Source organism: Rattus norvegicus, chromosome 3, assembly GCF_021556685.1.
Source record: "Rattus norvegicus strain SHRSP/BbbUtx chromosome 3, alternate assembly SHRSP_T2T, whole genome shotgun sequence".
NCBI lineage: Eukaryota > Metazoa > Chordata > Mammalia > Rodentia > Muridae > Rattus > Rattus norvegicus.
In genome coordinates, this window is record NC_141536.1 from 110090467 (window position 1) to 110105122 (window position 14656).

At 40.9% G+C, this 14656-nt stretch overlaps 1 long non-coding RNA gene across 1 annotated transcript in view; it reads right to left on the reverse strand.

Moving 5' to 3' along the window:
• The window catches only part of LOC147995661 (uncharacterized), an 88893-nt gene that overhangs the window by 36735 nt on the left and 37502 nt on the right, over positions 1-14656 (reverse strand). The window lies entirely within an intron of this gene.

Below are 14656 nucleotides of genomic sequence, written 5' to 3' on the forward strand. Positions count from 1 at the left end.
CACCCCCTTTGACCTATAGAATCACTTGCTCATATCACCTAAAAAGTTTGCCAGATAATGGCATTAGGTTGAAGTAGAAAGCATTAATCGTCAGTTCTGAATTTAATTTGACTTCACAATTTACTTTTGGTCACTTAATGGCTATAGATTAATAGTGATTTCATCAAACAAAAATAGCATTTATCTTTGAGAGGAATATCAGAGACAAGGAAGTTCAGAACAGCAGTCCTAAACTTCAAAAGACTATTTCTCCTAATCCAAGAACCCTAGGACATACAATTTTGATATGACCTGGCCTGTAGAACATGCAGGGCCTGGGCACAGTTCACAAGTCTGGGGCTTTCTTCCCTTTGCTGTCCTAAGTCATTGGGCTGTGGCTGTTTGCTGTTGGACATAGTCCTTATCCAACTGCCCTAAGAAAGGTTTTCAGAGGTACTTGGGTCTTTCTGTGGAGAGTTCTTCTGTACTCTCCCAGTTCTTTCAGGCCCTTCCTACTCAGAGCTAAGGGCCATCATGTGGGAGAGTGATGTAGGAAATATGGCAGACTTGTTCCAGGAGACCAAGGAGAACTAAGCCAATCACAAACAGCAGCTAGAGCTGAGCCAAATATGAAAGAACTAGGGGCAATCTCATCTGTTCAGAGTAGATTCTGGACTTTAAACCAATCAAAGCAAATAATCTGCCTCTAGCTTGTCTTCTGTTTCTGTATTAGTGTTTTTTTATTTTGTATTCCTGAGAGCAAACACTTGACAGGAAACAGTTTAAGAACGGAAGAATTTACTTTGTCTTACAGTTCCGTGGGATGGAATCCATCATTGGGAGGAAGGGTAGGAGGTCATATTGCATCAGAAGTCAGGAAGCCAAGAACAAACAGAAAGTGGAAATGAGGTAGAAAGCCTCGAGGTATGTCCCCAGTGGCCCACTTCCTCCAATTCAGCAGGCTCTGCCTCTTGAAACTTCCACACATAACCTTTCCCAAAAAATACCAACAGCTGGGGACCAAGTGTTCAAACACATGAACTTAGGAGAGACAGCTCACATATAAACCATCACATCTCACCCTGCTTTGGAAACACCTCTTCTCTTATCTCTTTAGCCTCTTTTGTAAGAAACTGGGGATAAATGATTTAAGCACTCTAGAATGTCTATTTAGTTCAAGAATACATTTAGCAAACCAACATGAGACAGCCTATACATACTGCAAAGTCCACTGCCAAACAGTCAAGGCCTACTCAGAGCTTTCAGTTTAGAGAAACTCAGGAATACTGGCCCTCAAATAGTGAGCTGGAAGAAATAGATATTAGAGTATTTTAGCTGTCTATGTAGAGTGCATCCTCAGTAGGAATCATTGAACCTCAAAGAGGTGAAAATCAGTTCTGTGGAAGCAGCAAGCCTTATAAAAAGTATAAAATAAAGATGTAAATAAACGACATTCAATTTGTATATACTGTTAAAACCTTGTGGTTGACATCTTGGTAGCCAATTCTGTTGAATCCCCCTTTATTCTTCATAGCAGTGGAAATGCAGTGAGGTGTTTGGACTACTGTGACTTCCTGACAGGCTTAACATATCTCTGTCTCTTAGGCTTTCTCTTTTTGGAGCTGTGGGAAGTCATTCTCTTCTATTATAGTGGGGTTCAGAAGAGGAAAGCTGAGTCACCAAAGGGAGTCCACACCAGTGTAGGGTAGCTATGCATAAGAATGCTTCTGTTTCCTGTTGTCCTGAAGGACAGCATGAAGGTAACCATGGAGAGTATCTCCAGAATGTATAAGGAGCCAAGGAGAGACATCCAGAAATAGTTGGGTCCCTCCTTAAGTAAGAAGAATATATGGAATAGGAGTGGAAGTGAGAGCCTCACTCCGGAACAGACAAGAGACAGGGGAACAGGATCAAAGGGACCAGATGCAGGCACAGAGAATAGACAGATGATGTCACTTTCCAAACATGACATCATCTGTGTGTAAAGATTACATCAGACTATGAAACATTGCTTCACAGGTGTCATAAAGGCATTCGAGCATCATTCCTAAGTGAAAACATAGGGTCTGCCAGCAGCCACAAAACAGAAAAATATGAGCAAACTAAGACAAGAAGTAGACAGAAAGGAAAGGAAGGAAGAAAGGAAAGAGAGGCAGGAAGACAGGAAGAAAAGAGAAACAAAGAAGTGCAGAAAGGATGGGAGGAAGCAGGAAACAGAATGGGGTTCATTTGAAAGACTGGCAGCACTGGGCAGCTTCTGGGTACTTAACCACAGTGCAGCAAACACTGTTCCTAACAGCCTAACACTGAGGTTTGAAATAAAGCTGTCTGCCACATGAAGATACTTGTTTTTTAAAACAAGCTCATGGCTATTAGTACCCCTAAATATCAGAGGTTTCCCCAATATTAGACACTGTTTGCCACAAACATCCACAAACATAGCCCGCCCCATCTGTCTCTGTCTGCCTGCCTGCCTGCCTGCCTGCTTCTCTCTCTGCCTGCCTGTCTCTCTGTCTATCTGCCTGCCTGCCTGTCTGTCTGTCTGTCTGTCTGCCTATCTGTCTCTTTGTTTCTTCTTCCCTCCTTCCTCCCCTCTCTCCATCCTCCACCCCACCACTACTCTGTCTTACTCTTTCTGCTTCTATTGATCTTGAAACCAAGTCTGCAAGCATTTCCTTGCATCCTGGTCTCATTGTTGCCTTGCTTCTTTTTTAATGCCTCTAAGTTACACAGCCCCCACCCCTTGTGTCTTCTGTTCTCACCCTCTGGCTTTCTTGAGGATTACCTAAATGATGAATTCCCTGAGGTACAGTGAAGCCAGGCTTCACTCACTCTCTGTCCTGAGTAGATGCTCTCTCCTTGCTTCCTGATTGCTTCACTTATTTTCAATTTTAGTTTAGTCAATTTAATTTTAAAAGTTCCAGCTAAAATTTGGTGCTGGGGCACAGATAAGGTTCTGAACAAAGGCTATTCCTGTAATAACAGGCAAATATTAACTGTATAGTGGTTTTAAATCTACCTGCCTTCATGCTACGGATGCCCAGTCAGTCTGACGTGGGAGACCAGCCTGTGACTTGCAGTCTAGTCATGCCATCCACACTCACCTGACTTATAGCTCTATCTAGTTTCTGCATTCCATTGTTTTCTAGGTTTACCCTCTGTCCCCTTCTCTGCAAAACTGGAAGTCTCTACCCAGAGTGGTTGAAGGCATAGTTGCTGATAAACCAAATGTTTCCCATTTTAATCCAAATTAATGAAGTTGAGCAAGGCACTCTCGTTAGCTCAGCATGATGGACTGCCTCAGAATTCCCAGAGGTACTTGCTGCCACCCAGGAAATCACAGCTTTTAACTAAACTGGGAAGCCATTTAATCTGCAGTCCTTGGGTTGTCTCTGATGCATGACAAATACCAGCTTACATTTCTATCATATTTCCAAAACTCTTCAAGTCTGAAATTATGTTTAAAAGTGTTTTACATCATCACGAGACAGGAATGTTTGTTAAGGCAACTGTAAGTTTGTTCCTCACTATGGATAACACTGTGTCCAAACAAGCAAGGCACTATTCTCATGGATCACAAAATCCATATTGACACCTTGTCACTCATGTGGAGGTCAGAGAATGGCTTGTAGGCCATAGTTCTCTTGTTCCATGATGTGGGTCCTGGGGATTGAACTCTGTATGTCAGGTTTGTTTGGCAAGTGCCTGTTAAGGCATCTCACCAGCCCTAGTTAACCACTTAGTGGTATTGATTGTATTTACTGTGATTCAACTTTATTCTTATGCAAGTACATATCCAGTTGGCCAAAGAACATTGGTTGATAACATTGCTATTTTTCCCATTGGATGGCCTTAGCACATTTGTTGAAAATTATTTGACTGTGGATATAAGGATATTTTTCTGGACTCTCTTGATCCAGTCCATTGTCTATTTGTCTTCACACCAAAATCAAGTTTTTTGTTTGTTTGTTTTGTTTTTTTTAATATAGGGAATTAGGGAATTTCAGTCATGCAGATTTTTCTTTTCCAAGATTGTTTTGACTGTTCACGGCCCTTTAAGAGTTCATGCAAATTTTAGGATTTCTTTTCCTACTTTTGTAAAATATGTCTTTGGTTTATGACAAGTTTGACCTGATCGTAGATCACTTTAGGTAGTTATTAGGTCTTAGAGAGGTGTTCAATTGAATAATCCTTCAGGCCAGAGGTTTGCTAATGTTTACAGTAGCACTATGACAGGGTTTTGATAATTTCAGCCCCTATTCTCCTCTCTCATGAAACAAAACAAGGCCTTTTGTTAAGGGAGGGGGAGGACCTGTACCATAAAAAAACAGGCTTAGTTAACATGTGACTCCTTTTACATGACAGTGGTCAGGTTTTCTCTAGGTAGGTAAATTGGGCCTAGTAATGAGTGACCCATGCTGCTTGATAGTGACAGAGAAGTGGGATATCTGTTATTAATGCCATGCAGTAGCGGGGGCGGGGAGTCTAATAGAGACTATTGTGTGATAGACTTTCTCTAGGGAGATATAACACACACACACACACACACACACACACACACACACACACACACACCTCTTCACTCTAAAAATGGAGCATACAACCGACAAAAATAACAAATATATTAATGTTTAACTTGGTGAGTGTTGGCGCCAGCACCGACCTGGTACCGAGAATCGGGCAAAAGCCTGCGGGATGAAAGAAGCACACACACACACACACACACAGGTTATTCGTGTCAAGCCAGGAGAGGAAGAGAGAGAGAGCCTCCTGTAACTTTATTCACCACTTATATACCCAAGTTCCCCAGGTAGAAAATATCTGGGAAGCACAGTGGGAAACCCTGGCTCATGACCCACTACGAGACCCGAAAGGGAGAAATCCGAGAAGACCAGCCTAAATCTCAAGGATAAAAGCTGAGGAAGTAAAAGGCAGAAGTAAATTGACCACCACCCAGGTGTAGTCCAGGTGTGTCCGTTCCACATGCTTCAGGCGGGCTCAGCAGAGGTCATGCAGTGGAGACACCGGGTGTTTACTACTTGGTCTTTTCTTCCTGTGCCGTAAATACATGGGAGAGGCTCTCGTGGAGTATGTGTGGCCAAGAGTCACGTAGCCACTTTGAGCTATCCAGGCCCAAATCCAATATGGCTCACTACAGGTGAGCCAATGAAATTTTATTAGGCTTACTTACTAATAGGAGTATTACAGGGAGAATGTGTCAAAAGGAGCTGCACCACTGAAATACCCCTCTCACCCCACATGGTTCATACTTTGTAAAAGCTGCAGTCCTGGGTTTCTCTGCACAGCCTTCAGGCAGATGACAGTCTTAATATCCACATTTCCTGCAATTCTTATGGTCAGAGTCCCTCCCACCCAACCATTTTTAACTCATTTTTATATCCCTGTAATATGGGGGAATCAAGAACTCATACAGTCCATGTTTTATCTTATATATACAGATTTTAGCTTTTAAGCTTTAAATGTGAGTTCCAATTCAAATAACCACAGAGGTTAAGTACTTCATACAGAAGGACCAGGTTCTTCTAATGACGGGGGATAAAATATGGTGTTATAAAGGGGTAAAGGGGGAATGAAATGAGATTAAATGGGGAGGGGGAGAGCAGGGAAAGGGAGGAGAGACAACGAACACCAAAAGCCCTTTGAAAAGCCATATAGAAGCCTACTACTTTAGAAACAGTCTAAACTGTATAAAAGAGATTTAAATGGAGTTACCATATAATTAAGGAGATAATACCTCAAGTAGATAACATAAACCCAGTGCCAGGAATGAAGGACATTATATTTTTCAGTCATAGGTCAAAGGGGTTGAGTAAATCCATTCAAACATTACGAATAGGCTATTGAGAAAGCTCTTGTTTACTCTCTACAAGCTGAGGGTAAGGCCCTAATGCAGAACACATCACTTTTTTTTTCATGTCTGCCTGCAAGCCACCATGCTTCCCACCATGGTGACAAGGCTCTGAAACTGTAAGCCAACACAATGATGTGCTTTCCTCTCTAAGAGTTGCTGAGGTCATGGTGTCTCTTCATAGCAGAAGAACCCTAGCACACCATTATTTTGCAAACACCATGCAAAACAGTGGTTCTCAACTTGTGAGTCTGATATCAGATATCCTGATATCTGAATATCAGATATTCATTACATTAAATTCATAAGTTACAGTTATAAAGTAGCAGTGAAATAATTTCATGGTTGGGGGTCACCACAACATTAGAACCTATGTTAAAGGGTCGCATTAGGAAAGTATAGAACCACTGGTGTAGAAAAAAATGCTTCTTATAGGGTTCCTATAAGGCATCACCAAAACTACACCAGCCTACTGCATCTGAATCCCCACAGCTGTGAATACAGTAAGAGACCTTTGTCCAGGACCACATGGGGTGCCAGTTAGGACTCCTCTCAAAAAGCATATCTGTTTGGTTTCTTTTTTTCCCATCTTTATTAACTTGAGTATTTCTTATTTACATTTCAATTGTTATTCCCCTTCCCGGTTTCCGGGCAAACATCCCCCTAACCCTCCCCTTCTCTATAAGCGTTCCCCTCCCCATCCTTCCCCATTACCGCCCTCCCCCCAACAATCACGTTCACTGGGGGTTCAGTCTTGTCAGGACCAAGGGCTTCCCCTTCCACTGGTGCTCTTACTAGGCTATTTATTGCTACCTATGAGGTTGCAGCCTGGGGTCAGTCCATGTATAGTCTTTGGGTAGTGGCTTAGTCTCTGGAAGCTCTGGTTGCTTGGCATTGTTGTTCATAAAGGGTCTCGGCCCCTTCAAGTTCTTTCAGTCCTTTCTCTGATTCCTTCAACGGGGGTCCTGTTCTCAGTTCAGTGGTTTGCTGCTGGCATTCGCCTATGTATTTGCTGTATTCTGGCTGTGTCTCTCAGGAGAGATCTACATCTGGTTCCTGTCAGCCTGCACTTCTTTGCTTCATCCATCTTATCTTATTGGGTGGCTGCATACGTATGGGCCACATGTGGGGCAGGCTCTGAATGGGTGTTCCTTCTGCCTCTGTTCTAAACTTTGCCTCCCTATTCCCTCTCAAGGATATTCTTGTTCCCCCTTTAAAGAAGAAGTGAAGCATTCGAATTTTGGTCATCCTTCTTGAGTTTCATGTGTTCTGTGCATCTAGGGTAATTCAAGCATTTGGGCTAATAGCCACTTATCAATGAATGCATACCTTGTGTGTTTTTCTGTGATTGGGTTACCTCACTCAGGGTGGTATTTTCCAGTTCTATCCATTTGCCTATGATTTTCATAAAGTCATTGTTTTTGATAGCTGAATAATATTTCATTGTGTAGATGTACCACATTTTCTGTATCCATTCCTCTGTTGAAGGGCATCTGGGTTCTTTCCAGCTTCTGGCTATCATAAATATGAACTGGCTATCATAAATATGTTCTGCTATGAACATAGTGGAGCATGTGTCTTTGTTATATGTTGGGGCATCTTTTGGGTATACGCCCAAGAGAGATATAGCTGGGTCCTCAGGTAGTTCAATGTCCAGTTTTCTGAGGAACCTCCAGACTGATTTTCAGAATGGTTGTACCAGTCTGCAATCCCACCAACAATGGAGGAGAGAACACACCACTTTTGTCACTAAACTTAGACAAGTAAGGATGGTACCCAACTAGAATCTTCACCCTACTGACTACCATTCATAGTGCTGTAAGATACTACATAAACTATTAAAGGAGAGAATAATCATCACTCAGCTGCAAACCTGAACCTTTTAACTATACCAGCACACAGCCTGCAAGATACACCGTTTCAAGTGGCACAACTGTTATGATAGTAACCAGCTACTTTTGAGTTGGATTCAAGGCCTGCTCCATGAGATGGAACCCACATCTGGTATTGTTAATGAGTCCAAGAGCCTAAGACTATATATAGGCCATGGACTTTAGAGGAAAACTTACTGTTCTGTTAAATGACCATAGAGACATTTTTGGTTTACTGATAGGTCAGATCGACCATCTTGTTATGCCCAGTTCATGAGACCCCCCCAAGAGACCACCCTGGACAACATCTCCTACCCAAGCACCCCAGAGCCTTCATTCAAGCTTAAGCTTGGGCTACATACCTTTCTGATGGAACAGGAAGGAGAATGAGCCCCAGTTCTATGTGAAGGTGGTTTATAAAGGAAAAATAATGCAAGTGGGTTTTCTAAGCCTTGGCTTTACATGGAAGGGTAAAAGAATGTTGGTCTCTTTCCCAGAGCCTAAGGTTGGGGGTCATATCACTTCAAGGACAGCAGACAGTAGCTTTCTAGACATTAGCTTTCTCTAAGAACAGTAGCTTAAAATAGAGTTTGGAGGACAAGATGGAAACTGTCCCATCGTTTTTCATCTCTTCATTGGCCATGTCTCTCCAAGGGCAAGTTAACTTAGAATGGAGTATTAATAACAAAATGAAACTTGTTTTGCTACCTCTGTCCCTTCAGTCTCTGGAGAAGCTTCTTGCAGAAAATGATAAATAACACAGACTCATAACTGCAGAGAGTGAGAGAACTTGGAATGCTTGGCCCTAAATTGAATGTCTCCATCAAATTCCTCCCCTTAAGGTTCAGGGATCATGTAGAAGAGAAGGTGGGAAGATTTTAAGATCCAGAGGGGATGGAAGGCTAATTGATGGGAGGACTCTCTGATGTAGCTTCCACGAAGTTGTTATCCATGATATGGTAGAAATTTTCAGGATGTAACAGTTTGGGGGTCATGAGTGACTCACACTCTTCTCAACAAAGTAAAAATAAAATCATTAATTCAACAAGTTGGACTTCAGTAGAATTACACTTTGGTCTGTCATTGGTGCTCTACTACAGATGAATAAATATTCACGTCTTGCTAGGGAAAGCTAATGAAACAGATGCAATTCCTTTTCCATTAATAGTTCATTTTGGTGCTAGCAAGAGGACACACACACACACACACACACACACACACACACACACACGGGGGGGGAGGGAGGGAGGGAGGGGGAGAGGGAGAGTTGGGGGTGTAAATAAATGTAACAATTTCTATAAAAGTTTGTCTTGATGTTTCAGCAATTCAGTTACAAATGAGTCCTACTTCACCTAGAATAATTCCTGCTACTCCTGCTGTATCTATAGTTACTTCCTTCACTCAAGACTTGAATTCTTAATCATCCTTGAGGTTTGGGATCAACTGCTTCCATGTACCTGTCAGTGTTTATGTTTTTGACCTCCCACAAATCATAAGTGCTGTTTTGGTGTGTGTTCATGTATGTGCAGGTAGTGTGTGAGTGCCTGTGTACATGAACTTTGAGCTCCCCAATTATGCTAGGCTGGCTCGTTGGTGAGCTTGGGGCATCCACCTGTTTGCAGTCTCCTATCCTGGCTGATCACTTTAAGGAAAGTCATTTCCCAAAACCCATGAGCGTGGTAACCAACATCTGGAAATATGAGCCATTTCCAAAGGTGTTAGATTCACTTTCCCTAGATTCACTAGGGGAATAACTATTTATGTGGTACCTGCAGCTTTATGGAATATATTTCTTGAATACAGATTTGAAAATCAAAACTGCTTCCAGACCCATGGGATGTAAAGCAAATATTAGCAGGCATTAAAAATATTATTAATTCTGTTGTGTATCTCCATTGTAATTCTTGGGTTGCTGGGGACATTGCCAATGAGTAGTAACTTTTTTTGAAGTTTTTATTTCTCTTTCAAGCAATAGCTCTCAAAAGTGGGCTGGAAATTTTCATTAAGATGTGCTGTAAACACTTATGCTGCCACCATCCATGTTTTTTCCATTTATAAAACACTGGTAGAGTGGAGTTTGTATAATTTAGAATAGGAGGGTTTCCATGGTGGCAAAGGAACATTGGTTACCATGTAAACAGTTGTAGTAGCCTTTGTAAGAGAATTGGCTTTTATAAAATTAACCCAGACCCTTACTTCTTTCTAACTGAGTTGAAGAAAGTATCTATATCTAATATAGTTTTTTCTTATTCTGAATGTGTTTTCATGTATAGCTATATTTATTAATTATCTGAGAAACTCTGTGTCCTTTGCCTAAGATTCTCCATCAATACCTGCTGTCACACATTGCATTTTTATGTGCTGTACAGCTTCTTCCCTTTTGGTTCACAAAGATGTTTCTGCCAGTGTCAAAGCTTTCTTCTGAGGCTCCTCACCTCCAGGGTCCCTGCTTGGTTTCAAGCAGCTTTGATTTTTACTCAGGACACTGAACGAAACTTTCTGCCTGTCAGCAGTCAGGTTACTGTGCTTTTTAAGCTTTTGTGTGTTCGCAATTAATGCTTTTAATTCCCTTTGAGAACTGTTGCAAAATGAGTATTTGGTGCTAGAGGTCTACCTTTGGGCAGTTTGGCTTTGAGTATATCTTCTTCACTAGCTTTAATTATTTTGAGCATTGATTTAACATGAAAGGCATGCAGCTTTTACTTGAACAGTTCCAGGTCATTATAAGGTTATTAATTGGACCTATCTTAATATTGTGTTCTTGGGAGTCAGGAAGCATAAAAAATTGGAGCCAGAAGGGATTGACTCCAGGAGCAAACTCAAAAGATATGCATTTAGCAGTCAAATTATTATCAGTTCATGAAACCTCCAAAACACCTATGCTGTAACCATCATGGTTCACTGATTATAAACCACTACAACAAATATCATAACATTTCTCCTTAAAAGCTTTTCAGAATTACTAAAGTGTTACAGAGACCAAAAGTCAGTTCATGCTGCAGGAAAAAGGATGGTGTTTGGTGTGCTCAGTGGTAAGCTACCACAAGTACTGTCAAACCATAAACAGGAAAGCATCAGAAAGCCTGATAAAATGACACAAGTCTCTACAAGTCTATTGTACCAGTTAGCTTTATCCTTAAGTGCTTTATTGTTTGTGACACTACTGCTTTCTTTTCTAGAGAAGGACTCAGTTTTGTCCATTTTCTCTTTGTTCTGCATCTTTAGTAGGAATGTTTATGTGTTCTATTATTGTTGTTGGTTGGTTTTGTTTGTTTTGTTTTGACTCTTGAAGATGTAATTCATGAAAGGTCTGCCATTTGTAGCTTTATCATCACTTCTATAAAAATCCTAACTCAGCTTTGAATACTACACACCCCTCACTAGGTTTCCTCACCCAGCACATGCCCACTCTCAAAATGCACATTACCTTCAGCACTGAGTTACAAGTGAGTTGTAAACTCACTAATGTTTGACTTTGTCAAACCTTGGTCAATAGTGATAGTGTTGTCAATTGATAGAATCTAGAATCCCATGGGAGTTGTTCATCTAGGCATTCCTGTGGGGAATTATCTTGATTTTACAAATAAAAAAGGAAGATCTCCTACACTTTATTCTACTCTTCCCTGACTGGGATCTTCAACTGTGTAAGTGGAGGAAGAGAGCTAAAATGCAGCATGAATTCATCTCTCTCTGTTTCCTAATCCTAGACACTATGTGACCAGCTGCTTCAAGCTCTTGTTGCCATGTTTGATTTCCCTGACTATGATGGACTGTATTTTGAATTGTAAGTCAAGATAAATCTTTTCACTCTTATGGGTCTTTTTTTGGCAGAATATTTTATGACAACAACATAAAAAGAGGCTAAGACATTAATGAAGTTCACCTTCCTTCCAGATCTAGGCTCTAGTCTTCAAGCTTCTAAAACCACAAGAGGAACTGCTCCATGAATTGAATTTGTTATTTTCATTTTGATTGTTTTGTGCCAACAAATATCAAATTAATATTTTAAGACAAGTGCCTTTTGTCCTATGCTTACAAAGACTTCCCACTCTGGTTATTATAAAAATTATTTCATTTATTTATTTTTAATTTTATTTACTTCATTCCTCTCCTCTTTTCCCTGCAACTCCTGCCATGCCTCTCCACTCCCTATCAAATTTATGGCCTCTTTATCATTAATTATTATTACATGTATCAATAAATATATAAATACAACCTGCTGAGTCTGTATAGTACAGATTGTATACGTATGTTTTAGAATCAACCACTTGATGTTGGATAACCAATTAGAGGGCTCACTCCTAAAGAAGACTAATTTTCCCTTCCTCAGAAGTCATTATTGCCCCATGAGATTTCCCATGCATATTGATATTTCAACAGATGTTGTCATCATTCAGCTCTTTTTTAGACAGTCATGTTAAAATTTTATTGCTGTAGCTTCTCTGTAACATACCAAAGACAGAATTTTGCAATGGATTTCCTGGTTCTTAACAACCTTACCACTCCTTCCATAATGTTGCCTACACCCTTAAGGTATAAGGATTGTTCTGTAGTTGTATCAGCTGGGAGTAGACGCTCTGTGGTCCAATGTTCTTTGCATTTTTGACCAGTTGTGGCTTTTCATGATGATGTCTTTCTGCTACAAGTTGAAATTTCTTTGATCACGGGTGAGAGCTGTGGGTATACATATTTAGAATGCAGTTATGAATTATATTGGTTTAGGAATGTGGCAGTAGAATGTTCTCCTCTAAGTCCCATGGCTTCACTAGGCAGGGGTAATTGGCTAGGTTTACAGTACTAGGCATTATTTCCCTTCTGTTAAGCTGGCACAATTTCCCTTCAAATAGGCATTAAGTCTTAGTAGACAGCTGTTAAGGGCTGTAGACCATGTAACCAAAATTCTAGAAACAGAAATGATAAACCACCATTTGAGGTTTTGGCCAGGGGAACCAAGGAAGTCCCTAAATAATACTGGCTATCACTGCCTCCTAGAGGTGTGAAGTAAAGTCCATAATGTTGAGACTTCAGCACAGTACTTCACAGAGTACTTCATACAATGTACTCAGAGGAACTGAGCTGGACATGTCTTGAAAGCTGCCTCCCTCAGGATGAGTTTATAATACTGATTTTCAGTCTGTTGCACTGGCATGATTTCCATTCTTTAGAAAATTAATATTGTTGAAGCATTGGAGTTTGTCTATTAATCAGAGAGGCAGACCTCTGATTTTATTCACTTCATATTGTTGGCCTCTTAGTATGGTTTCTTCCAGTTCAGAGATCCTTTTGTCCCTGTAGTAGTACATTAAAGACTAAGTATTTTAGTGAATTCATTCTGAGGATCTTTTCTGTTGTAATTATAGAAGAAGACGAAGTCCTCCTTATTCTAAGGCGGAGTACTAGATTCCCATCCAATGCAGACCAGCATGACCCCATTCTGAGGATGTCCTATCTCTCCTTGTCACCAGTCACAGCAGTACAGAAGAGTGAACAGTATAAAGTAGAAGCTGGGAGCTTTTAGCTCTGGACATGATCTCCAACCCTGTCATGAGCAGTACTGGGATGCTCTGTGGACTCACTGACAAGTAGCAAGGGTTTATCTATGAGAAAATAGCTTCTTGGGTTGCCTTGGGAGTGAGCAATGCTAAAGATAAAACAGATGCATGTCTGAGTTGAGAAATGAGTTTTTAAAGTCATCTTTCATATATAGCCTTGCCAATACCAAATGGGAGTAAGGGGCATATCATGTGGATGCCAAAAGTTGCATTTGATAAAATACATCAACATGGTTGGCTAGTACTGAAGTTTGTGTCAAGAAGATTTAAAGCAGTCTCATACTAAATTTCTTTTTACCTTTGTAACACTCGTGCCCCTTATTTTATATTTTAAAATCTATAATCCTACAGATCACAGGGATACTACCTTCTTAGGGCAACTCAGATCCTTGACATAGAGAACAACTTAATAAGATCCATGCTTTTCATACACAAAAGCTAACCACACCTAAGCTCACACCCACAACCACTTCCACTACTGGGCTCAGAGTGTTCTCATGCCCAGGTCCCAACCACTTACTCTTTAGTTAGCACATCTAGATGTGCTAAGGAGCTGGAATTGCTTCTACATTTCAGAGCCTGAAGAAAATATTCAAGCTAGCTGTATGTTCACACACCCTCTCTTGCTTCCAATCTAAAACATAGATTGACAATTTTCTAGAATTTTCCCTTATTCCCTCTTGCTTCAAGGTGATAAGGTTAAAAAACCATTTGTTGCCTTCAGCTTCTATTGATGACTTCTGACACAAAAGTTTCATTCCCAACTTTCTCTGTTTAAAGTTCTTCCCCAAACTAAGTAATAGGGCAAGCTCTAAACTGACAGGAAAGACTGGTAGTCTTGGTGCTTTCTTATCACTTCTCCTGCAGCCACCAACTACATTACAAGTCTTTCCATCACCAGGGTGCTTCTCTCCCAAGGCCCTAAACACATTTCGTGTGACCTCTGTTTTCTAACCTGTACTCCAGAGGTCACTACAAGTGCCATTTGGTTTTATGTGTCAACTTGACACAAACTGAAGTTATCACAGAGAACGGAGCCTCAGTTGGTGAAATGCCTCCATGACCCAGCTGTAAGGCATTTTCCCAACTAGTGATCAAGGGGGAGGACCCAGTCCATTGTGGGTGGTGCTGTCCCTGGGTTGGTGGTCTTGGGTTCTATAAGAGAGCAAGCTGAGCAAGCCATGGGAAGCAAACTAGTAAGTAACATCCTCCATGGTCTCTGCATCAGCTCCTGCTTCCTGACCTGCTTGAGTTCCAGTTCTGACTTCTTTTGGTAATGAACAGCAATGTGGATGTGTAAGCTGAATAAACCCTTTTCTCCCCAACTTGCTTCTTGGTCATGATGTTTGTGCAGGAATAGAAACCCTGACTAAGACAAATTGGTA